This window comes from Mixophyes fleayi, chromosome 4 (assembly GCF_038048845.1).
Source record: "Mixophyes fleayi isolate aMixFle1 chromosome 4, aMixFle1.hap1, whole genome shotgun sequence".
In the NCBI taxonomy this organism is placed as follows: Eukaryota; Metazoa; Chordata; class Amphibia; order Anura; family Limnodynastidae; genus Mixophyes; species Mixophyes fleayi.
The window spans coordinates 310,680,911-310,707,398 of NC_134405.1; the positions used below are offsets into that span (position 1 = coordinate 310,680,911).

At 43.0% G+C, this 26,488-nt stretch overlaps 1 long non-coding RNA gene across 1 annotated transcript in view; it reads left to right on the plus strand.

Annotated features, from left to right (window-relative positions):
* The window catches only part of LOC142150179 (uncharacterized), a 140,847-nt gene that overhangs the window by 94,489 nt on the left and 19,870 nt on the right, over positions 1 to 26,488 (plus strand). Inside the window, exons 5-6 of the long non-coding RNA XR_012691060.1 lie at positions 5,801 to 5,975; positions 23,871 to 24,045. This is a non-coding gene — a long non-coding RNA (uncharacterized LOC142150179). The remainder of the gene's footprint in view (positions 1 to 5,800; positions 5,976 to 23,870; positions 24,046 to 26,488) is intronic.

Sequence of the window (26,488 nt, forward strand, 5' to 3'; positions counted from 1 at the left end):
AACTGTATGTGGGCTGCCTATTCTAAACTATAGGGGGATGCCTATTTTAAACTATGGGGGGCTGCCTATTCTAAACTATGGGAGGGCAGCCTATACTAAACTATGGGGGGGCTGCCTATTCTAAACTATGGGAGGGCTGCCTATACTAAACTATGGGGGGATGCTTACTCTAAACTATGGGGTGAGCTGTCTATTCTAAACTATGAGGGATGGCTGTCTGTTCTAAACTATGGGGGTGGGGACTGCCCACACTAAAATTAGGGGGATGCCTATATTAAACTACACAGGGGCTGCTTATTTTAAACTATACGGGTGGCTGCCAATTTTAAAATGAAAGCGGGGCTGCCTGTCTCACGGAAGCACAGTTGTCGATACTCAACGTGGACATTACGATGAAAGAGATAAAGGAGACTATCAAGTCACTTAGAAACTCGGCCGCACCAGGACCAGATGGGCTCACTGCATCGTATTATAAAAAATTTGCGCCTGATATGGCACTGATGCTTCTTTCACTTTTCAGGGCAGTGCAAAATGGGGAAAGCTTCGAGAGGGATACCACCAGAGCACATGTCATTGTTATAGCTAAGGAAGGTGGTGAACCTAGTTAATGTGAGAGCTACAGACCTATCTCGCTGCTGAATGTAGACCTAAAACTATTTGCTAGACTACTTGCGAACAGGCTGGCTCAAGTGATCCCTGCCCTGGTCCATCCTGACCAGGTGGGATTTATTCCTGCTCGACAGGGATCGGACAATACAAGGCGAGCAATCAATCTCATTGAAGCAGCTAACTCGAAGCACACCCCTGCTCTGGTGGTCTCCCTCGACGCAGAAAAGGCCTTTGACAGGGTCTCCTGGCCCTTCATGAGAGCCACTCTTGAGGTAATGGGCTTTAAAGGTCAATTTATGACTAGGCTAGCTTCTTTGTACTTCAATACCTCTGCTACTGTATGGGCTAATGGAGCTGTATCGCCGGTGTCACAAATTGCTAATGGCACTCGACAAGGATGTCCGCTCTCCCCTCTATTGTTCGCCCTAATGATGGAACCTTTAGCCTCTCGAGTTCAGACCAATGAAGCAATCACAGGAATCCAAGCGGTCAAAACCGATTATAAGATCTCCTTATATGCGGATGATGTCTTACTGACAGTGACCCCTTACCTCCCTCCTTTCCATACAGAAAGAACTTAGTTGTCTAACTTTAAAATCAATATGGACAAATCTGAAATCCTGTCTCTTAACTTAACGCCCCACCTCCTGGAATCTCTGAAACGGCAAACGAATTTTAGATGGCAACCAGACAAACTGAAATATTTGGGAATCTACTTGACAAGTCAATGCAGTCAGCTATATACAGCTAATTTTCCTTGGCTCTTGAGTGTTCTTAAACAAGACCTTGAGAAATGGGATAAGCTATATATCTCTTGGTTAGGTCGCATGACAGCGGTAAAGATGAATCTAATAGCACAAATTCTCTATCTATTTCAGATGGTCCCTATGCGGGTCCCCTCATTGGCACTTAAAACCCTTCAGAAACAAGTTGCGCAGTTTGTTTGGGCAGGTAAACGACCACGGGTCCAAGCTCGCACGCTTCATCGTCGGACCTCGGAGGGTGGACTGGGTCTTCCAAATATTTCTAAGTACTACATTGCTGCACACCTGACCCAGCTAGTTCTATTTCACTCTTCGCCTTCACTAGTGTCGAAGTCAGCAAATTGGATAAAGTCATTTCAATTAAAGTCTAGCAAACTTGGTTGTCTTTGTCTGAAAAGATGCGTACGGTACGCATCGATGTACAAGGGCACGCTACGGCGTAAAAGGGCGTACGCATCCACTACACGTGGCAGCAACAGTAATTGGTCTTTTACCATACATTCGCACAAACACGCATACTTATAAAATAGTACACATTAATGGTAGTTGCAACACATAGTCAGTTATGTCGAAATATAGTAGTATTTATATTTTATATCAGAGTTACATGCATATTAGTGAAATACACGGAACGGGTTAAAGGAATAACATCATGAGTGGTATCATAATGAACCTTGTTACATATCCTACTGTTTGGTTCACTCTGCGAGGGAATCGCAGAGTGCATACGCAAGTTATGAATGATAGGGAATTATGAACTACTTAAGACTAAGGAATCCTGGCGGGAAGAGCAGAGCATACCCCCTGCAGAGATGACCCCCTCCTTTGGATTACTTAGGATGAACCAGCCAATGATCGACGACCCCTTGGACATTCCTGAGACCCGGACCAATAGATGCAAGCTATACCATCTTCATTGTATTACTGTATTTGATTGTGTATATAAGCAGCAGCTTGTGATCCAGAGTGCAGACATCTTGTCCCCAGACTTCAGGATTGAATGACTGCACTGGATCCAGAGCGCCTGCGATAAGTAATGGCTGTATTTACTATTACTTCGCTTGAACATATTTATTCTACTATTTGCGAATAAATCTTTGTGCTTTGGAAACACAACTCGAGGTTCGACAATCGTTATTGGTTAGCGACAATACGCACATAACACTAGGCTATGGGCTGACATAGAGGCAAATACCATACAGTTGCTTTCGCCATACACCCTTTTGTGGATTCCAATTAAACATCGTCCACCACTCCTTTTGCTTCCATCTTCTACTCGTTTCTCCCTCCAGATTTGGGACTATAGTACTCGCGCCTTTCAATTATTAGCTAATCCTGAAATTATGTTTCCATTGTGGAACAACCCGTCCTTTCCCCCTGGACAGCCAAAATCCTTTTCTCAATACTGGTTTAATCGCGGGCTCTGGTTTATGACAGATATCGCACCCATGCAAATCTTTACGGAATTTGCAGATTTGCAGAGAATACACAACATCCCCCATAAATGTTTCTATTAATATCTTCAACTAAGGCATTTATTTCAATCTCTCTTAGCGTTTAAAACACTCTACCAATTAACCCCTTTGGAAACTTTTTGTCAGAATAGGTCTCAACCGACCGGTTTAATTTCAACATTTTATAGTCTTGTGGCATTTCATCAACCTATTAAGGATCGATACGAGCTGAAGTGGAAAGAAGACTTGGGAATTTAACTAGAAATTGATGATTGGGCCGAAATCAGGACCCGAATCGCTAAAAGCTCTATTTTCGTGAGGACTAAAGAGAATGCGTATAAGCTACTTTATAGATGGTACCTGGTCCCCACTCATCTCAAAGCTATATTCCCAGATGCACCCAATTCCTGTTGGAGGTCCTGTGGGCAAGAAGGCTCTTTGTTACACATTTAGTGGTCTTGTCCTAAGATGGTCAGATTTTGGCAAAAGGTACATAACTTAATCCTTAGAGTAACCTCGATACAAATCCCTCCATGTCCTTCTGCTCTTAGTAGGTTACTGCGCTGAGTCTTTAAACTTCTTCCATCTCTGTGTCTCTGTGTATCGGCTTCAAGATCCAGGTTTGATGCAGGTTCTGAGTTACCCGGGGCCAGTTCCAAGCTTATACAGCTCAGGAGGTGGTCACCCCTGATAATCCGGTGCCTGAGTTCTGAGCCTTCTCAGTCCCAGTTTTGGTACTATAGTCTTCTGAGTTTCTGGATCCTTGCGGGTACTGAGTCTCTGTTCGTGGGTTCAGTCCCTCTGTTCCTACGTCCAGGTTCCAGTCCACCAAGTCCAGATTCCAGTAGCTTATTCCAATGTGGAATCCAGTCCAGCATTCCTCCTCCTGACATCTGGCATATACAAAAAGAGCACATACTCTCTTTCTGAGCAAGATCTTCATCCAGCCTCCTAGTTTCCACTTCATCCCTGTCTCAGGACCCTTCGTCCCAAGACGGATCCCAGAAACCCTATTGGCGTGACAATACCTTTGTTTCACAACCCATCAGATGCCCAGTGATGAGGAGCTCATTGCTTGGGTCATTACACCCCGGGGACTTTGGCTCAGCTCCATGAGAAGAGACCTGCATTTAAAAGCGCTCTCTGCCCTCAGATCCAGGGTAAAATGTTTTAACTGCTTCTGGACAACTTAATAGAAATGCCTTACATTGCAAAGTCAGATGGAAATGGAAGTACATCAATGTTGTTTGAGACAGAGAATCCATTTGGTAAAAATACATTTAAAAGGCTTATCAGTGGTCGGTATTCCTGGAGCTCATATTCTTCAGGTAGATTGGCTTAGTCACCATTATGTGGACAACATGATGGCAACTTTCTGCAACAGGAAAATTCAGAATTCCTCACATGGGTTGCGTGTTCAATGTCTCACCCTTGGGACTTTATCTTCTTTTTATTATTTTCACAGTTGTCTTTTCACCAGTGGGTGGGTGTTTTAGCAGTGTGGTAGTTCCATTTTGGCCTTGTAGATTAGACACATGTCACACAGACAGTCAGGACAGGACGAACGATGAGTGGAAGACAGATGAGAAGGGAGAAGTAAGACAGTGGACACCAGGTCTCCCTAAGAGCAGATTGCCTCTGTCCACCTTTAATCCGGCTCTGCCTTCCTGAATCACTCTGGACACAAGTCAAGGAAAAGTTAAAGTGCACCCTGAGCTCATAAGTCCATATGCACTGCACACCCTGTAACGCATCCAGCATTACTCAAGTACAGACCCGACCCCGGTGACGGCAGATGGGGTCACTAGGGGGATGTGGGTCTGTAGAGCTATCAGTTCTATTACCATGCACCCTGGGAGCTAGGAAAGTGCATATAAAAAGATCAACTAGAAGTCTGGGGGGCATATATGAGTGAAGGAAAAAAGGGAAAACAGTTTGAATTAGTGAATCCCCTTTAATATGGCACAAGCAGCACAGTTTTATAGGTTACAAAACTTGGAATACAAGTCTGCACTGAATAATTAACAAAAACTTTCAAACTTGCAAATTTCAGGTGTAAACCATGAAGTCTAACACTTTAAAACTGTCATGTGTTCAGGATACCCTCTATTCTTTTACAGTAACAGATAGTGTTTTGAGTTATCCCCAATTATGATGCATGAAAATATTGATAACCATGAGAAGACATCATTACTAGTAGTAACGTTTTATACAGTAGACTCTTTTTTACCCTTATTTTACCTGTTATTCCTTTAAGTGTGATTTAAAACCAGTAGAAAGCATTTTCATAATCATAAGACTTTCTTACTGTCAGTAAATATGTCAGATGCCGTCCTTGCACTTCTCCTAGGTGCCGGGGAACGGACCCCTGTCTTAATTCCTTCTCGCATCCTGTTGCCTAGCAACGGGACACTCTTACGTATTCAGCACTCTCGCAGCACCTGCATGTGCATTCGAGCCGCGTCCCATTGCTATGCATCGGGGCATTTGTTTTGTGGCTCAGAAATCACTCTCCTTCTACAAGGGCTCACTTCCTCTTATATTAGGACCCCACTTTCACCAATGCCTCGCCAGCATTTTGGGTCACCAATCTCCAGTGTTCCTGTGTCCTGTTCCCTGCTCTTATTGTTTGCTGTTTTGGATTCTGACCCTTGGCTTGTCTTGTGACTATCCTCCTGCTCAAGTGATTCTGTACTATATTGTCCGAGTGGTTCCTGAATTTGGCTACCTCTGACCACTCTCCTGTATTTTCCCTTTTGTTCCTCGCCATTGCTGGATTGTACCCAGGTCTTCTGCTATTCCTCTACATACTCCATTGCACTGGTGACTAACTGGGAGAACAGCGACCTGCGCACCTTACATAGCCAAGCCCATACCTCCTTGCACTTGTCCCTTATTAAATGTGAATGTGAATTATTTAATGCCAAGGCTGGTTGGAGTTTTCTAAATGTCATATACCCTTTCTTTTTCCAGATAGGACTCCCAACATTGCAGGATCCAGACAAGCAGCAACCCATGTCCAAAATTTGTAAAGCGCAAGTCACGTGCACCTTCAAGAGTTGCACACGTCATGACGTTGCGATGCTGGCAGCATCCAGGAGCTGCGAGGGCCAAGCCCAGCCGACCACAGAGAGGAGATGAAGTAAAGGTAAGTCACATTTACTTTATTTTATTGTCATTTTTTTTTTTGCTTTTTTTTTCAAACTTGACAATGTTCCTTTTTTCAGGGGGTTAGCCTGTTCTTGGCATAATATGAATTGGGGACAGTACTCTGTGGCATAATATTGTTTGGGGGCATTAATCTGTGGCATAATATTGTTTGGGGGCACTACTCTGTGGCATAATATTGTTTTGGGGCCTAATTTGTAACATAATATGATTTGGAGACATTATTGTGGGGCACAATATGATTTGTGGCATAAATTGAACTGGGGCACTATTGTATGACATAATATGATTTGGGGGCATCACTGTGTGGCAAAATATGATTTGTGGCATAAATTGAACAATGTGGCATAAATTGAACTGGGACACTACTGTGTGGCATAATATGAACGTTTATTTGTTGGTTCCATTATTAATATATATATATATATATATATATATATATATATATATATATACACACATATGTAGACAAAAAAAACAGGGATACTCTGCACTCTCCAAACACATAGTTAATGCTGAACTAAATACTGTTCTATATTAAAGACAGGGAATGTTAGTTCCACATATTGCAGTATATGTTAAGCTGACCAACTCACGCCAAAGTCTTCCCATTCTGGTCAGTCCTAACATGATCAAATGCTATGTTATTTTATCTGGACTTAAGGCTTACCTGCACACAGCTTTTAAAATGTGTCTGTTTCATTATAACATTACACACTTTCCACTACGTATGTGGTGCTTTTAGGGCACAAGAGACAAATACATATCCCCATGTTTCTCTTGTGTTCTTGAGTCTGTACCTAATTCATCTAAATAAATATGCAAGTGTTGGAGCATTCTCTACTCTTAGTAATATATTTTCTATATTTAATTTTACTACACCTTATTATAATAGTGCATAGGTGTTTGTATCTTTAGAGCTGCTCTACCACCTAGGGCTAGATTTACTAAGCTGCGGGTTTCAAAAAGTGGGGATGTTGCCTATAGCAACCAATCAGATTCTAGCTTTCATTTATTTAGTACCTTCTACAAAATGATAGCTAGAATCTGATTGGTTGCTATAGGCAACATCCCCACTTTTTCAAACCCGCAGCTTAGTAGATCTAGCCCCTAGTCTCTCCTAGCTAGATCCCAGTATGTACCATATTTCTCATGACTTATCTGCTCCTCTTACAGCCCCAGCCAACAACATGGACAGGGGTAGTACGTGAGCGGGAGGACCAATCACAAGCTGCCATCAAGAAATGGCAGTTTGTGATTGTTCACTCCACTAACTCATTCCCTCCGCTGCCATATTAGGTTAGTTAATAAAATCAATTTATATGGAAATACAGCTGCATGTAGCCGTGTAGCCGCTCCAGTTGTGGGGTGGGGCACTACCACCTTTTATTAGGTGTACTGTAGCTTTAATGATTTGTTTTTCTCATACTGTCATGTGACCACTCACTGGCAGTTTAGAATCCAGGTGCATCATTTAAATGATGACAGTTACACACTTCTGGTTGATCAGCGAGAGAGGACAGACGTCTGCTGACCGCTCTCCAGCATCTCTAGAACGCAACAAAGTTGGATAGAAAGTAGAATAATCTGATCATTCGGCCGACCAGTGAGACATAAGGAAACAGACTTCTGTTTCCTCATACTTCATCTCACAGCGATATGCCGGGGAAAAGGAAAAGGAAATCCTCCTCTACTGATGGAGTGGACCAAAAGAAATGTAGAAAAGCCGGCAGAATAATAGGGATAGATCAGTTTTCTAGGAAGCGCTGCCTGGCTTGGTTTCAGGAGTACGCAGGATCGGAGGACGTTATTGGGCCCAAAGGCATACAAGAGTTTTGTGAGGAAGTTGGGATTGAAGCCCAAGATATGAACATGTTGGCTCTGAACTATTTACTAGAGCCTAAGAAAAAGGGCTGTATCAGAAAGGAGGAATGGTTACACGGGATGACCCTGTTACAGTGTGACCTTCCTGAGAAGTTACAGGGAAAATGTCAATATCTTTGCACTCAGCTCACATACTACATCATTTATAAGGCTTTCTATCAGTTTGTTTCACATTTTGCAAGGGACCTAGAGCAGCGAGGTCTGGAATGTGATAAAGCAAGATCCATATTTTTAACAATGATGAGAAGTACATGGCCTTTAGCTACCACCTTTTCCAAGTTTGTTGAGCAGTGCAGATCTAGATATATGGATAAAGAACTGTGGTGTATCCTGCTAGACTTTACATTCAATTTTGGTGAAGACATCAACAATTACGATGAGAATGGATTTTGGCCCGCTTACCTTAGCGATGTACAGGAGTCGTATATATTAATATTAAACCTTCTGTAAATATAGAAAGATCTGTTTAGGAAGCAACCAATGAACTTTTAAAACCCCTAACCAGGGGCCAATTGGGCGTAGGACATACCGGGAAGATTCCCAAAGGCCGCCTCATATATGGCTTTTTTGTTATCTAATTTTTTTTTCTCGCCAGGGGGTGTCTGCCTGATGTGAGGAGCGACTCCAGCCAACTCAATTAAAGATAAGTGAGTAGGGGGGGACCTGCCTTTTCTAAACGAAGGGGGGGCTGACTATTCTAAACTATGGGGGGGCTGCCTATTCTAAACTATAGGGGGTACTGTCTATTCTAAACTATGGGAGGGGCTGCCTATTCTAAACTATGGGAGGGGCTGACTATTCTAAACTATGGGGGGGCTGCCTATACTAAACTATGAGGGGGCTGCATATACTAAAATATGGGGGGCTACCTATACTAAACTTAAGGGGGCTACCTATACTAAACTATGAGGGGGCTGAGTATACTAAAGAGGGCTACCTATACTAAACTATGGGGGGGCTGAGTATACTAAAGGGGGCTACTTATACTAAACTATGGGGGGTTGACTATACTAAACTATATTTGCCTGATGTGAGAAGCAATGCTGACCTGCTCAATTAAAGGTAAGTGAGTAGCCAGGAGACCTGCCTATTCTAACCTATGGGAAATGCTGCCTATACTAAAATATGGGGGTACAGCTGAATATTCTAAACTATAACAGGGGCTGCCTATTCTAAACTATAGGGGGGATGCCTATATTAAACTACGTGGGGCTGACTATACTAAACTATGGGGGGCTATCTATTCTAAACTATGTGGGCTTGCTATGTGGGCAGCACGGTGGCTTAGTGGTTAGCACTTCTGCCTCACAGCATTTGGGTCATGAGTTCGATTCCCAACCATGGCCTTATCTGTGTGGAGTTTGTATGTTCTCCCCGTGTTTGCGTGGGTTTCCTCCGGGTGCTCCGGTTTCCTCCCACACTCCAAAAACATACTGGTAGGTTAAGTGGCTTCTATTAAATTGCCCTTAGTCTCTCTCAATCTGTGTGTGTGTATGTTAGGGGATTTAGATTATAAGCTCCAATGGGGCAGTGACTAGCTGCCTATTCAAAATGATGGGGAGGGCTGCCTATACTAAACTATGAGGGGCTGGCTATACTAAACTATGAGAGGCTGCCTATACTAAAATATGGGGGGGGCTGCCTGTTCTAAACTATAGGGGGACTACCTATTCTAAACTAAAAGGGGGCGGCTGCCTATTCTAAATTATGGGGAATGGCTGCCTATTCTAAACTACTAGGGGGAGCTGCTTATTTTAACTTATTGGGGGGCACGGCTGTCTATATTAAACTAAAGAGGGGCAGCCTATATTTAATTATAGGGGGCTTCCTAAATTAAAGTATACAGGGGCTGCCTATATTAAACTATATGGAGGGGGGCTGCTATAATGTGTGAGGGAAAAGGGGTGCATGTTGTATAATGTGTGAGGTAGTGGGGGATCTTAATATATTGTGATATGAGGGAAGGGAGGGGGGCTGTCTTAATAGTGGGTCTGCCTATTCTAAATTATGGTGGGGCTGCCTATTCTAAACTATGAGGGGGGCTGCCTATATTAAACTATAGGGGGGCTGAATATATTAAACTATAGGTGGGGCTACCTATATTAAACTATAGGTGGGGCTGCCTATATTAAACTATAGGGGGCTGCCTATTTTAAACTATTGGGGGGCTGCCTATTTTAAACTATAGGGGGCTGCCTATTCTAAACTATAGTGGGGGCTCCCTATACTAAACTATAGGGGGACTGCCTATATTAAACTCTAGGGGAGGCTTTCTATATTAAACTATTTAAACTATAGGGGGCTGCTTATATTAAACTATAGGGAAGAGGGCCTGCTCTAATGTGTGAGGGAAAAGGGGTGTATGTTGCTATAATGTGTGAGGGAGTGCGGTGTCTTAATATATTGTTTGATATGAGGGAAGGGAGGGGGGCTGTCTTAATAGTCTTAATAGTGGGTCTGCCTATTCTAAATTATGGTGGGGCTGCCTATTCTAAACTATGAGGGGGGCTGCCAATTCTAAACTATGTGGGGGGATGACTATTCTGAACTATGAGGGGCTACCATTTCTAAACTATGGATGGGGGGGGGCTCAATATTCTAAACTATGGTTTGCTGCCTATTCTAAACTATGGGTGATGTTACGTATTGTAATCTTTGGGAGGGGGCTGCCTATTCTAAACTATGTGTGGGTACTGCATATTCTAATCTATGGGGGGACTCCCTTTTCAAAACTATTGGGGGCTGTCTATTCTAACCTATAGGGTGAGACTGCCTATTCTAAACTATAGTGGGGCTGCCTATTTTATACTATGGGGGGCTGCCTATTCTATACTATGTGGGATGGCTGTCTATTCTAACCTATAGGGTGAGACTGCCTATTCTAAACTATAGAGGGGTTGCCTTGGTAAACTATAGGGGGACTGCTTATTCTAACCTATGGGGGATGCTGCCTATTCTAAGCTATGGAGAATGGCTTTCTATTCTAATGTATGGGGGGGAGCTGCCTATACTAAACTATAGGGAGGATACCTATTTTAATCTATACGGTGGACTGCCAATTTTAAACTGAAAGGGTTCTGCCGATATTAAACTATAGTGGGGGTTGTCTATAGTAAACTATAGGGGTGCAGTCTATATTAAGCTATAGGGAGTGGGCTGCCTACATTAAACATTAAACTATAGGGGGGCTTCCTTTTCTAAACTATGGGGGGTTGCCTATTCTAAACTATGGGAGGGTCTGACTATTCTAAACTATGGGGGGGCTGCCTATACTAAACTATGAGGGGGCTGCATATACTAAAATATGGGGGGCTACCTATACTAAACTAAAGGGGGCTACCTACACTAAACTATGGGGGGCTGAGTATGCTAAAGGGGGCTACTTATACTAAACTATGGGGGGGTTGACTATACTAAACTATATTTGCCTGATGTGAGAAGCAATGCTGGCCTGCTCAATTAAAGGTAAGTGAGTAGCCAGGAGACCTGCCTATTATAACCTATGGGAAATGCTGCCTATACTAAAATATGGGGGGCTGAATATTCTAAACTATAACAGGGGCTGCCTATTCTAAACTATAGGGGGATGCCTATATTAAACTATAGGGGGGCTGCCTATACTAAACTACGTGGGGCTGACTATACTAAACTATGGGGGGCTATCTATTCTAAACTATGTGGGCTTGCTATGTGGGCAGAACGGTGGCTTAGTGGTTAGCACTTCTGCCTCACAGCATTTGGGTCATGAGTTCGATTCCCAACCATGGCCTTATCTGTGTGGAGTTTGTATGTTCTCCCCGTGTTTGCGTGGGTTTCCTCCGGGTGCTCCGGTTTCCTCCCACACTCCAAAAACATACTTGTAGGTTAAGTGGCTTCTATTAAATTGCCCTTAGTCTCTCTCAATCTGTGTGTGTGTATGTTAGGGGATTTAGATTATAAGCTCCAATGGGGCAGTGACTAGCTGCCTATTCAAAATGATGGGGAGGGCTGCCTATACCAAACTATGAGGGGCTGGCTATACTAAACTATGAGAGGCTGCCTATACTAAAATATGGGGGGGCTGCCTGTTCTAAACTATAGGGGGACTACCTTTTCTAAACTAAAAGGGGGCGGCTGCCTATTCTAAACTATTGGGAATGGCTGCCTATTCTAAACTACTGGGGGGAGCTGCCTATTCTAACTTATTGGGGGGCACGGCTGCCTATATTAAACTAAAGAGGGGCAGCCTATATTTAATTATAGGGGGGCTTCCTAAATTAAAGTATACAGGGGCTGCCTATATTAAACTATATGGAGGGGGGCTGCTATAATGTGTGAGGGAAAAGGGTTGTATGTTGTATAATGTGTGAGGTACTGGGGGATCTTAATATATTGTGATATGAGGGAAGGGAGGGGGACTGTCTTAATAGTCTTAATAGTGGGGCTGCCTATTCTAAAATTATGGGCGGGCTGCCTATTCAATACTATGGTAGGGGCTGCTTATTCTAAATACAATGTGAGGGGGCTACATTTTCTAAACTATGGGGGGGCTGCCTATTATAAACTAAGGTTTGCTGCCTATTATGAACTCTGGGGGATGCTGCATATTATAAAGTATGGAAGGGGATTGTCTATTCTAAATTATGATGGGGCTGCCTATACTATACTACGGAGGGCTGCCTATTCTAAACTATGGGGGAGCTTCTTGTTTTAAACTATGAGGGGCTGCCTATTCTAAACTATATGGGATGGCTGCCTATGCTAAACTACGGGGGGGGGGGGGCTGCCTATTTTAATCTATTCGGGGGGCTGCCAATTTTAAACTATAGTGGGGGCTGCCTATATTAAACTATAGTGGGGGCTGTCTATAGTAATCTATAGGGGTGCAGTCTATATTAAGCTATAGTGAGTGGGCTGCCTATTTTAAACTATAGCGGGGCTGCCTATTCTAAACTATGAAGGCGCTGCCTTATCTAAACTATGGGGGAGCTGAATATTCTAACTTATGGGGATGCTGCCTATTCTAAACGATGGGGGGGGGTAGCCTATATTAAACTATAGGGGGGCTGCACATATTAAACTATAGGTGGGGCTACCTATATTAAACTATAGGTGGGGCTGCCTATATTAAACTATATTGGGCTGCCTATTTTAAACTATAGGGGGCTGCCTATTTTAAACTATAGGGGGCTTCCTATTCTAAACTAATGTGGGGGCTGCCTATCCTAAACTATAGTGGGGGCTCCCTATACTAAACTATAGGGGGACTGCCTATATTAAACTCTAGGGGAGGCTTTCTATATTAAACTATTTAAACTATAGGGGGCTGCTTATATTAAACCATAGGGAAGAGGGCCTGCTATAATGTGTGAGGGAAAAGGGGTGTATGTTGCTATAATGTTTGAGGTAGTGGGGTGTCTTAATATATTGTTTGATATGAGGGAAGGGAGGGGGGCTGTCTTAATAGTGGGTCTGCCTATTCTAAATTATGGTGGGGCTGCCTATTCTAAACTATGAGGAGGGCTGCCAATTCTAAACTATGGGGGGGCTGACTATTCTGAACTATGAGGGGCTACCATTTCTAAACTATGGGGGGGGCTCAATATTCTAAACTATGGTTTGCTGCCTATTCTAAACGATGGGTGATGTTACCTATTGTAATCTTTGGGAGGGGGCTGCCTATTCTAAACTATGTGTGGGTACTGCATACTCTAATCTATGGGGGGACTCCCTTTTCTAAACTATTTGGGGCTGTCTATTCTAACCTATAGGGTGAGACTGCCTATTCTAAACTATAGTGGGGGCTGCCTATTTTATACTATGGGGGGCTGCCTATTCTATACTATGGGGGATGGCTGTCTATTCTAACCTAAAGGGTGAGACTGCCTATTCTAAACTATAGAGGGGTTGCCTTGTTAAACTATAGGGGGACTGCTTATTCTAACCTATGGGGGATGCTGCCTATTCTAAGCTATGGAGAATGGCTTTCTATTCTAATCTATGGGGGGAGCTGCCTATACTAAACTATAGGGGGGCTTCCTTTTCTAAACTATCGGGGGTTGCATATTCTAACTTATGGGGGATGCTGTCTATTCTAAACTATAGGGGATTCGGCCTATACTAAACTATAGAGGGGCTGTCTATTCTAAACTATGGGGGGCAGAGCTTCCCATGCTAAACTATGGGGGGGGCAGCCTATATTAATCTATAATGGGGCCGCCTATATCATACTATAGAGATGTTGCCTATATTGAATTATGGGGAGGGCTGCCTATATTAAGGTATGGGTGCGGCTGCCTATTCTAAACTATGGTGGTACTGCCTATTCTGAACTATCAGTGGAAGGGATGCCTATTCTAAGCTATGGGGAGCTACCTATTGTTTACTGTGGAGGGGCTGCCTATTCTAAATTATGGGTGTGCTGCGTATTCTAAACTATGGGTGGAAGCGCTGCCTATTCTAAACTATGGGGGTCTGCCTATTCTAAACTATGGAGGGGCTGCCTATTCTAAACTATAGTGGGGGCTGCCTATTCTAAACTATTGGAGGGGCTGCCTATATTAAACTACATTGGGGGGGCTGCCTATATTAAACTATAGGGGGTCTGTCCATTTTAAACTAGGGGGGTCTGCCTTTTCTAAACTATGGGAATGTTGCATATTCTAATTTATGGGGAATTCTGCCATATTCTAAAATATATGGAGGGTACTGCATATTCCAAACTATGCTTACTCTAAACTATGGGGTGGGCTGCCTATTCTAAACTATGAGGGATGGCTGTCTGTTCTAAACTATGGGGGTGGGGGCTGCCTACATTAAACTACAGAGGGGCTGCCTATTTTAAACTATACGGGGGGCTGCCAATTTTAAAATGAAAGGGGGGCTTCCTTAACAGTGGGGCTGCCTATACTAAACTATGGGGGGGCTGCCTATACTAAATTATGGTGGGCTTTCTTTTCTAAACTACGGGGGGTCTGCCTATTCTAACTATGGCTGGGCTGCCTATTCAAAAATATGGTGGAGGCTGCCTATTCCAAACACAATGTTGGGTGGCTACCATTTCTAAACTATGGTTAGATGCCTATTGTAACGTATGGGAGGGGGCTGCCTATTCTAAACTATGGGGAATGCTGGCTATTCTAAACTATGGGGGTACCGCCTATTCTAAACTATAGGGGGATGACTATTCTAAACTATGAGGGGGGCTACCTTTTATAAACTATGGAGGGGGCTCAATATTCTAAACTATGGTTTGCTACCTATTCTAAACTATGTGTGATTTTGCTTATTGCAAAATATGGGAGGGGGCTGCCTATTCTAAACTAAGGGTATAGCTACATATTCTAAACTATGTGGGGGGCTGCCTATTTTTTTCAATGGGGGCCTGCCTATTCTAAACTATGGAGGGGGCTGGCTACTATAAACTATGGGGGGGAGGCTGTCTATTTTAAACTATGGGGGATTCTGCCTATTCTAAACTATGTGAGGGGGGGGGCTGCCTATTCTAAACTGTGGGTGGGTTGCTAATTCTTAAGTATGGGGATGCTGCCTATTCTAAACTATTGGGGATTTTGCCTATACTAAACTATAGGGGGGCTTCGTTTTCTAAACTATGGGGGGGGCAGGGCTGCCTATACTAAACTATGGGGGGCAGCCTATATTAATCTATAGGGGAGCTGCCTATATTAAACTATAGGGGGGCGCCTACATTAAACTATAGGGAGGGCTTCCTATATTAAACAATAGGGAGGGCTCTCTATATTAAACAATAGGGAGGGCTGCCTATATTAATCTATGGGGGGTCTGTCTATTCTGAACTATCACTGGAAAAGATGCCTATTCTAATCTATGTGGGGCTACCTATTCTGTACTGTGGAGGCGCTGCCTATTATAAATTATGGGGAATCTACGTATTCGAAACTATGGGTGGAAGAGCTGCCTATTCTAAACTATGGGAGGCTGCCTATTCTAAACTATGAGGGGCAGACTATTCTAAACTATGAGGGCAGACTATTCTAAACTATAGAGGGGGCTGCCTATATTAAACTATATGGGGTGGCATTCTATATTAAACTATAATAATGCTTCCTATATTAACCTATAGGGGACTGCCTATATTAAACTGTATGTGAGCTGCCTATTCTAAACTATGGGGGATGCCTATTTTAAACTATGGGGGGCCTGCCTATTCTAAACTATGGGAGGGCTGCCTATACTAAACTATGGGGGGGCTGCGTATTCTAAACTATGGGGGATGCTGCCTATTCTAAGCTATGGGTAATGGCTTCCTATTCGAATCTATGGGGAGAGCTGCCTATACTAAACTAAAGGGGGGCTGTCTATAGTAAACTATAGGAGGGCAGCCTATATTAAGCTATAGGGAGTGGGCTGCCTATATTAAATTATAGGAGGGCTGCCTATATTAAACAATAGAGGTGGCTGTCTATATTAATTAATAGGGGGGCTTCCTATATTACAGTACAGGAGGGCTGCCTATAATAAACTATGGGGGATGCTGGCTATTCTAAACTATGGGGGGGCTGCCTATTCTAAACTATGGGGGGGCTGCCTAATTTGAACTATGGGGGGCTACCATTTCTAAAATATGGAGGGGCTCAATTTTCTTATCTATGGTTTGCTGCCTATTCTAAACTATGGGGGATGGCTGCCTATTCTAAACTATGGGGGGACTCCCTTTTCTAAACTATCAGGGGGCTGCATATTCTAAAAAGTGGGAGGGCTGCATATTTTAATCTATGGCGTCTGCCTATTCTAAACTATGGCTGGGGCTGCCTATTCTAAACTATGGGGAATTGCATCCTATTCTAATCTATGGGGAAGCTGCCTATACTGAACTATGGGGTGGCTGCCTATATTAAACTAAAGAGGAATTGTCTATATTAAACTATAGGGTAATGCCTATATTAACTATAGAGTGGCTGCCTATATTAAACTATAATAATGCTTCCTATATTAACCTATAGGGGACTGCCTATATTAAACTGTATGTGGGCTGCCTATTTTAAACTATGGGGGGGCTGCCTATTCTAAACTATGGGAGGGCAGCCTATACTAAACTATGGGGGGGCTGCCTATTCTAAACTATGGGAGGGCTGCCTATACTAAACTATGGGGGGGATGCCTACTCTAAACTATGTTGGGGCTGCCTATACTAAACTATGGAGGGCTGCCTATTCTAAACTATGGGGGGCTGCCTATTCTAAACTATGGGGATGTTGCATATTCTAAATTATGGGGTATACTTCCTTATTTTAAAATATGTTGAGGGTGCTGCATATTCCAAACTCTGGTGGGTTGCCTATTCTAAACTGTTCGTGGGCTGCCTAATCAAAACTTTGGTTTGCTGCCTGTTATAAAGTATGGTGGATGTTTCCTATTGTAAAGTATGGGAGAAGGCTGCCTATTCTAAATTATGGAGGATACTGGCTTTTCAAAACTATGGGGGGACAGCCTATTATAAACTATGGGGGTGCTGCCTATTCTAAACCATAGGGGGGCTGTCTATTCTATACTGTGAGGGGTGGTTGGCTATTCTAAACTATGGGGGGCTGCCTATTATAAACTATGGGGGTCAACCATTTCTAAACTATGGGGGGGCTCAATATTCTAGACTATGGTTTCCTGCCTATTCTAAACTATGGGGGATGTTGCCTATTTTAAACTATATGGGGGGGACTGCAAACTCTAAACTATGGGAGGGTCTCCCTTTTCTAAACTATAAGGGCGCTGAATATTCTAAACTGTGGAAGGGCTAGCTATTATAATCTATGGCAGCTGCCTATTCTAAGCTATGGATGGTGCTGCCTATTCTAAACTATGGGGGGGCTGCCTATTGTAACCTATAGGGAGGCTGCCTATATTAAACTATAGGGGAGGCATTCTATTTTAATCTATTTAAATTATAGGGGGGCTGCTTATATTAATCTATAGTGAGGAGGGCCTGCTATAATGTGTGAGGAAAAGAGGTGCATGTTCCTATAATGTATAAGGGAGTGGGGAGGTCTTAATATATTGTGTGATATGAGGGAAGGAAGGGGCGCTGTCTTTATAGTGGGGTTGCCGATGCTAAACTATGGGGTGGCTCCCTATTCAAAACTATGGTGGGGGCTGCATATTCTAAACTATGGGGGATTCTGCCTATTCTAAGCTATGGGGAATGGCCTCCTATTCTAATCTATGGGGGGAGCTGCCTATACTAAACTATAGGGGGGTTGCCTATATTAAACTTTAGGTGGGCTGTCTATTCTGCACTAGGGGGATGTTGAATATTCTAATTTATGGGGGATACTGCCATATTCTAAAATATGTGGAGGGTGCTGCATATTCCAAACTATGGTGGGCTGCTTACTCTAAACTATGGGGTGAGCTGTCTATTCTAAACTATGAGGGATGGCTGTCTGTTCTAAACTATGGGGGTGGGGACTGCCCACACTAAAATTAGGGGGATGCCTATATTAAACTACACAGGGGCTGCTTATTTTAAACTATACGGGTGGCTGCCAATTTTAAAATGAAAGCGGGGCTGCCTGTCTCACGGAAGCACAGTTGTCGATACTCAACGTGGACATTACGATGAAAGAGATAAAGGAGACTATCAAGTCACTTAGAAACTCGGCCGCACCAGGACCAGATGGGCTCACTGCATCGTATTATAAAAAATTTGCGCCTGATATGGCACTGATGCTTCTTTCACTTTTCAGGGCAGTGCAAAATGGGGAAAGCTTCGAGAGGGATACCACCAGAGCACATGTCATTGTTATAGCTAAGGAAGGTGGTGAACCTAGTTAATGTGAGAGCTACAGACCTATCTCGCTGCTGAATGTAGACCTAAAACTATTTGCTAAACTACTTGCGAACAGGCTGGCTCAAGTGATCCCTGCCCTGGTCCATCCTGACCAGGTGGGATTTATTCCTGCTCGACAGGGATCGGACAATACAAGGCGAGCAATCAATCTCATTGAAGCAGCTAACTCGAAGCACACCCCTGCTCTGGTGGTCTCCCTCGACGCAGAAAAGGCCTTTGACAGGGTCTCCTGGCCCTTCATGAGAGCCACTCTTGAGGTAATGGGCTTTAAAGGTCAATTTATGACTAGGCTAGCTTCTTTGTACTTCAATACCTCTGCTACTGTATGGGCTAATGGAGCTGCATCGCCGGTGTCACAAATTGCTAATGGCACTCGACAAGGATGTCCGCTCTCCCCTCTATTGTTCGCCCTAATGATGGAACCTTTAGCCTCTCGAGTTCAGACCAATGAAGCAATCACAGGAATCCAAGCGGTCAAAACCGATTATAAGATCTCCTTATATGCGGATGATGTCTTACTGACAGTGACCCCTTACCTCCCTCCTTTCCATACAGAAAGAACTTAGTTGTCTAACTTTAAAATCAATATGGACAAATCTGAAATCCTGTCTCTTAACTTAACGCCCCACCTCCTGGAATCTCTGAAACGGCAAACGAATTTTAGATGGCAACCAGACAAACTGAAATATTTGGGAATCTACTTGACAAGTCAATGCAGTCAGCTATATACAGCTAATTTTCCTTGGCTCTTGAGTGTTCTTAAACAAGACCTTGAGAAATGGGATAAGCTATATATCTCTTGGTTAGGTCGCATGACAGCGGTAAAGATGAATCTAATAGCACAAATTCTCTATCTATTTCAGATGGTCCCTATGCGGGTCCCCTCATTGGCACTTAAAACCCTTCAGAAACAAGTTGCGCAGTTTGTTTGGGCAGGTAAACGACCACGGGTCCAAGCTCGCACGCTTCATCGTCGGACCTCGGAGGGTGGACTGGGTCTTCCAAATTTTTCAAAGTACTACATTGCTGCATACCTGACCCAGCTAGTTCTATTTCACTCTTCGACTTCACTAGTGTCGAAGTCAGCAAATTGGATAAAGTCATTTCAATTAAAGTCTAGCAAACTTGGTTGTCTTTGTCTGAAAAGATGCGTATGGTACGCATCGATGTACAAGGGCACGCTACGGCGTAAAAGGGCGTACGCATCCACTACACGTGGCAGCAACAGTAATTGGTCTTTTACCATACATTCGCACAAACACGCATACTTATAAAATAGTACACATTAATGGTAGTTGCAACACATAGTCAGTTATGTCGAAATATAGTAGTATTTATATTTTATATCAGAGTTACATGCATATTAGTGAAATACACGGAACGGGTTAAAGGAATAACATCATGAGTGGTATCATAATGAACCTTGTTACATATCCTACTGTTTGGTTCACTCTGCGAGGGAATCGCAGAGTGCATACGCAAGTTATGAATGATAGGGAATTATGAACTACTTAAGACTAAGGAATCCTGGCGGGAAGAGCAGAGCATACCCCCTGCAGAGATGACCCCCTCCTTTGGATTCCTTAGGATGAACCAGCCAATGATTGACGACCCCTTGGACATTCCTGAGACCCGGACCAATAGATGCAAGCTATACCATCTTCATTGTATTACTGTATTTGATTGTGTATATAAGCAGCAGCTTGTGATCCAGAGTGCAGACATCTTGTCCCCAGACTTCAGGATTGAATGACTGCACTGGATCCAGAGCGCCTGCGATAAGTAATGGCTGTATTTACTATTACTTCGCTTGAACATATTTATTCTACTATTTGCGAATAAATCTTTGTGCTTTGGAAACACAACTCGAGGTTCGACAATCGTTATTGGTTAGCGACAATACGCACATAACACTAGGCTATGGGCTGACATAGAGGCAAATACCATACAGTTGCTTTTGCCATACACCCTTTTGTGGATTCCAATTAAACATCGTCCACCACTCCTTTTGCTTCCATCTTCTACTCGTTTCTCCCTCCAGATTTGGGACTATAGTACTCGCGCCTTTCAATTATTAGCTAATCCTGAAATTATGTTTCCATTGTGGAACAACCCGTCCTTTCCCCCTGGACAGCCAAAATCCTTTTCTCAATACTGGTTTAATCGCGGGCTCTGGTTTATGACAGATATCGCACCCATGCAAATCTTTCCGGAATTTGCAGATTTGCAGAGAATACACAACATCCCCCATAAATGTTTCTATTAATATCTTCAACTAAGGCATTTATTTCAATCTCTCTTAGCGTTTAAAACACTCTACCAATTAACCCCTTTGGAAACTTTTTGTCAGAATAGGTCTCAACCGACCGGTTTAATTTCAACATTTTATAGTCTTGTGGCATTTCATCAACCTATTAAGGATCGATACGAGCTGAAGTGGAAAGAAGACTTGGGAATTTAACTAGAAATTGATGATTGGGCCGAAATCAGGACCCGAATCGCTAAAAGCTCTATTTTCGTGAGGACTAAAGAGAATGCGTATAAGCTACTTTATAGATGGTACCTGGTCCCCACTCATCTCAAAGCTATATTCCCAGATGCACCCAATTCCTGTTGGAGGTCCTGTGGGCAAGAAGGCTCTTTGTTACACATTTAGTGGTCTTGTCCTAAGATGGTCAGATTTTGGCAAAAGGTACATAACTTAATCCTTAGAGTAACCTCGATACAAATCCCTCCATGTCCTTCTTATTCGCTTCTGCTCTTAGTAGGTTACTGCTCTGAGTCTTTAAACTTCTTCCATCTCTGTGTCTCTGTGTATCGGCTTCAAGATCCAGGTTTGATGCAGGTTCTGAGTTACCCGGGGCCAGTTCCAAGCTTATACAGCTCAGGAGGTGGTCACCCCTGATAATCCGGTGCCTGAGTTCTGAGCCTTCTCAGTCCCAGTTTTGGTACTATAGTCTTCTGAGTTTCTGGATCCTTGCGGGTACTGAGTCTCTGTTCGTGGGTTCAGTCCCTCTGTTCCTACGTCCAGGTTCCAGTCCACCAAGTCCAGATTCCAGTTGCTTATTCCAATGTGGAATCCAGTCCAACATTCCTCCTCCTGACATCTGGCATATACAAAAAGAGCACATACTCTCTTTCTGAGCAAGATCTTCATCCAGCCTCCTAGTTTCCACTTCATCCCTGTCTCAGGACCCTTCGTCCCAAGACGGATCCCAGAAACCCTATTGGCGTGACAATACCTTTGTTTCACAACCCATCAGATGCCCAGTGATGAGGAGCTCATTGCTTGGGTCATTACACCCCGGGGACTTTGGCTCAGCTCCATGAGAAGAGACCTGCATTTAAAAGCGCTCTCTGCCCTCAGATCCAGGGTAAAATGTTTTAACTGCTTCTGGACAACTTAATAGAAATGCCTTACATTGCAAAGTCAGATGGAAATGGAAGTACATCAATGTTGTTTGAGACAGAGAATCCATTTGGTAAAAATACATTTAAAAGGCTTATCAGTGGTCGGTATTCCTGGAGCTCATATTCTTCAGGTAGATTGGCTTAGTCACCATTATGTGGACAACATGATGGCAACTTTCTGCAACAGGAAAATTCAGAATTCCTCACATGGGTTGCGTGTTCAATGTCTCACCCTTGGGACTTTATCTTCTTTTTATTATTTTCACAGTTGTCTTTTCACCAGTGGGTGGGTGTTTTAGCAGTGTGGTAGTTCCATTTTGGCCTTGTAGATTAGACACATGTCACACAGACAGTCAGGACAGGACGAACGATGAGTGGAAGACAGATGAGAAGGGAGAAGTAAGACAGTGGACACCAGGTCTCCCTAAGAGCAGATTGCCTCTGTCCACCTTTAATCCGGCTCTGCCTTCCTGAATCACTCTGGACACAAGTCAAGGAAAAGTTAAAGTGCACCCTGAGCTCATAAGTCCATATGCACTGCACACCCTGTAACGCATCCAGCATTACTCAAGTACAGACCCGACCCCGGTGACGGCAGATGGGGTCACTAGGGGGATGTGGGTCTGTAGAGCTATCAGTTCTATTACCATGCACCCTGGGAGCTAGGAAAGTGCATATAAAAAGATCAACTAGAAGTCTGGGGGGCATATATGAGTGAAGGAAAAAAGGGAAAACAGTTTGAATTAGTGAATCCCCTTTAATATGGCACAAGCAGCACAGTTTTATAGGTTACAAAACTTGGAATACAAGTCTGCACTGAATAATTAACAAAAACTTTCAAACTTGCAAATTTCAGGTGTAAACCATGAAGTCTAACACTTTAAAACTGTCATGTGTTCAGGATACCCTCTATTCTTTTACAGTAACAGATAGTGTTTTGGGTTATCCCCAATTATGATGCATGAAAATATTGATAACCATGAGAAGACATCATTACTAGTAGTAACGTTTTATACAGTAGACTCTTTTTTACCCTTATTTTACCTGTTATTCCTTTAAGTGTGATTTAAAACCAGTAGAAAGCATTTTCATAATCATAAGACTTTCTTACTCTCAGTAAATATGTCAGATGCCGTCCTTGCACTTCTCCTAGGTGCCGGGGAACGGACCCCTGTCTTAATTCCTTCTCGCATCCTGTTGCCTAGCAACGGGACACTCTTACGTATTCAGCACTCTCGCAGCACCTGCATGTGCATTCGAGCCGCGTCCCGTTGCTATGCATCGGGGCATTTGTTTTGTGGCTCAGAAATCACTCTCCTTCTACAAGGGCTCACTTCCTCTTATATTAGGACCCCACTTTCACCAATGCCTCGCCAGCATTTTGGGTCACCAATCTCCAGCGTTCCTGTGTCCTGTTCCCTGCTCCTATTGTTTGCTGTTTTGGATTCTGACCCTTGGCTTGTCTTGTGACTATCCTCCTGCTCAAGTGATTCTGTACTATATTGTCCGAGTGGTTCCTGAATTTGGCTACCTCTGACCACTCTCCTGTATTTTCCCTTTTGTTCCTCGCCATTGCTGGATTGTACCCAGGTCTTCTGCTATTCCTCTACATACTCCATTGCACTGGTGACTAACTGGGAGAACAGCGACCTGCGCACCTTACATAGCCAAGCCCATACCTCCTTGCACTTGTCCCTTATTAAATGTGAATGTGAATTATTTAATGCCAAGGCTGGTTGGAGTTTTCTAAATGTCATATACCCTTTCTTTTTCCAGATAGGACTCCCAACATTGCAGGATCCAGACAAGCAGCAACCCATGTCCAAAATTTGTAAAGCGCAAGTCACGTGCACCTTCAAGAGTTGCACACGTCATGACGTTGCGATGCTGGCAGCATCCAGGAGCTGCGAGGGCCAAGCCCAGCCGACCACAGAGAGGAGATGAAGTAAAGGTAAGTCACATTTACTTTATTTTATTGTCATTTTTTTTTTTGCTTTTTTTTTCAAACTTGACAATGTTCCTTTTTTCAGGGGGTTAGCCTGTTCTTGGCATAATATGAATTGGGGACAGTACTCTGTGGCATAATATTGTTTGGGGGCATTAATCTGTGGCATAATATTGTTTGGGGGCACTACTCTGTGGCATAATATTGTTTTGGGGCCTAATTTGTAACATAATATGATTTGGAGACATTATTGTGGGGCACAATATGATTTGTGGCATAAATTGAACTGGGGCACTATTGTATGACATAATATGATTTGGGGGCATCACTGTGTGGCAAAATATGATTTGTGGCATAAATTGAACAATGTGGCATAAATTGAACTGGGACACTACTGTGTGGCATAATATGAACGTTTATTTGTTGGTTCCATTATTAATATATATATATATATATATATATATATATATATATATATATATATATATACACACATATGTAGACAAAAAAAACAGGGATACTCTGCACTCTCCAAACACATAATTAATGCTGAACTAAATACTGTTCTATATTAAAGACAGGGAATGTTAGTTCCACATATTGCAGTATATGTTAAGCTGACCAACTCACGCCAAAGTCTTCCCATTCTGGTCAGTCCTAACATGATCAAATGCTATGTTATTTTATCTGGACTTAAGGCTTACCTGCACACAGCTTTTAAAATGTGTCTGTTTCATTATAACATTACACACTTTCCACTACGTATGTGGTGCTTTTAGGGCACAAGAGACAAATACATATCCCCATGTTTCTCTTGTGTTCTTGAGTCTGTACCTAATTCATCTAAATAAATATGCAAGTGTTGGAGCATTCTCTACTCTTAGTAATATATTTTCTATATTTAATTTTACTACACCTTATTAGAATACTGCATAGGTGTTTGTATCTTTAGAGCTGCTCTACCACCTAGGGCTAGATTTACTAAGCTGCGGGTTTCAAAAAGTGGGGATGTTGCCTATAGCAACCAATCAGATTCTAGCTTTCATTTATTTAGTACCTTCTACAAAATGATAGCTAGAATCTGATTGGTTGCTATAGGCAACATCCCCACTTTTTCAAACCCGCAGCTTAGTAGATCTAGCCCCTAGTCTCTCCTAGCTAGATCCCAGTATGTACCATATTTCTCATGACTTATCCGCTCCTCTTACAGCCCCAGCCAACAACATGGACAGGGCTGGTATGTGAGCGGGAGGACCAATCACAAGCTGCCATCAAGAAATGGCAGTTTGTGATTGTTCACTCCACTAACTCATTCCCTCCGCTGCCATATTAGGTTAGTTAATAAAATCAATTTATATGGAAATACAGCTGCATGTAGCCGTGTAGCCGCTCCAGTTGTGGGGTGGGGCACTACCACCTTTTATTAGGTGTACTGTAGCTTTAATGATTTGTTTTTCTCATACTGTCATGTGACCACTCACTGGCAGTTTAGAATCCAGGTGCATCATTTAAATGATGACAGTTACACACTTCTGGTTGATCAGCGAGAGAGGACAGACGTCTGCTGACCGCTCTCCAGCATCTCTAGAACGCAACAAAGTTGGATAGAAAGTAGAATAATCTGATCATTCGGCCGACCAGTGAGACATAAGGAAACAGACTTCTGTTTCCTTATACTTCATCTCACAGCGATATGCCGGGGAAAAGGAAAAGGAAATCCTCCTCTACTGATGGAGTGGACCAAAAGAAATGTAGAAAAGCCGGCAGAATAATAGGGATAGATCAGTTTTCTAGGAAGCGCTGCCTGGCTTGGTTTCAGGAGTACGCAGGATCGGAGGACGTTATTGGGCCCAAAGGCATACAAGAGTTTTGTGAGGAAGTTGGGATTGAAGCCCAAGATATGAACATGTTGGCTCTGAACTATTTACTAGAGCCTAAGAAAAAGGGCTGTATCAGAAAGGAGGAATGGTTACACGGGATGACCTTGTTGCAGTGTGACCTTCCTGAGAAGTTACAGGGAAAATGTCAATATCTTTGCACTCAGCTCACATACTACATCGTTTATAAGGCTTTCTATCAGTTTGTTTCACATTTTGCAAGGGACCTAGAGCAGCGAGGTCTGGAATGTGATAAAGCAAGATCCATATTTTTAACAATGATGAGAAGTACATGGCCTTTAGCTACCACCTTTTCCAAGTTTGTTGAGCAGTGCAGATCTAGATATATGGATAAAGAACTGTGGTGTATCCTGCTAGACTTTACATTCAATTTTGGTGAAGACATCAACAATTACGATGAGAATGGATTTTGGCCCGCTTACCTTAGCGATGTACAGGAGTCGTATATATTAATATTAAACCTTCTGTAAATATAGAAAGATCTGTTTAGGAAGCAACCAATGAACTTTTAAAACCCCTAACCAGGGGCCAATTGGGCGTAGGACATACCG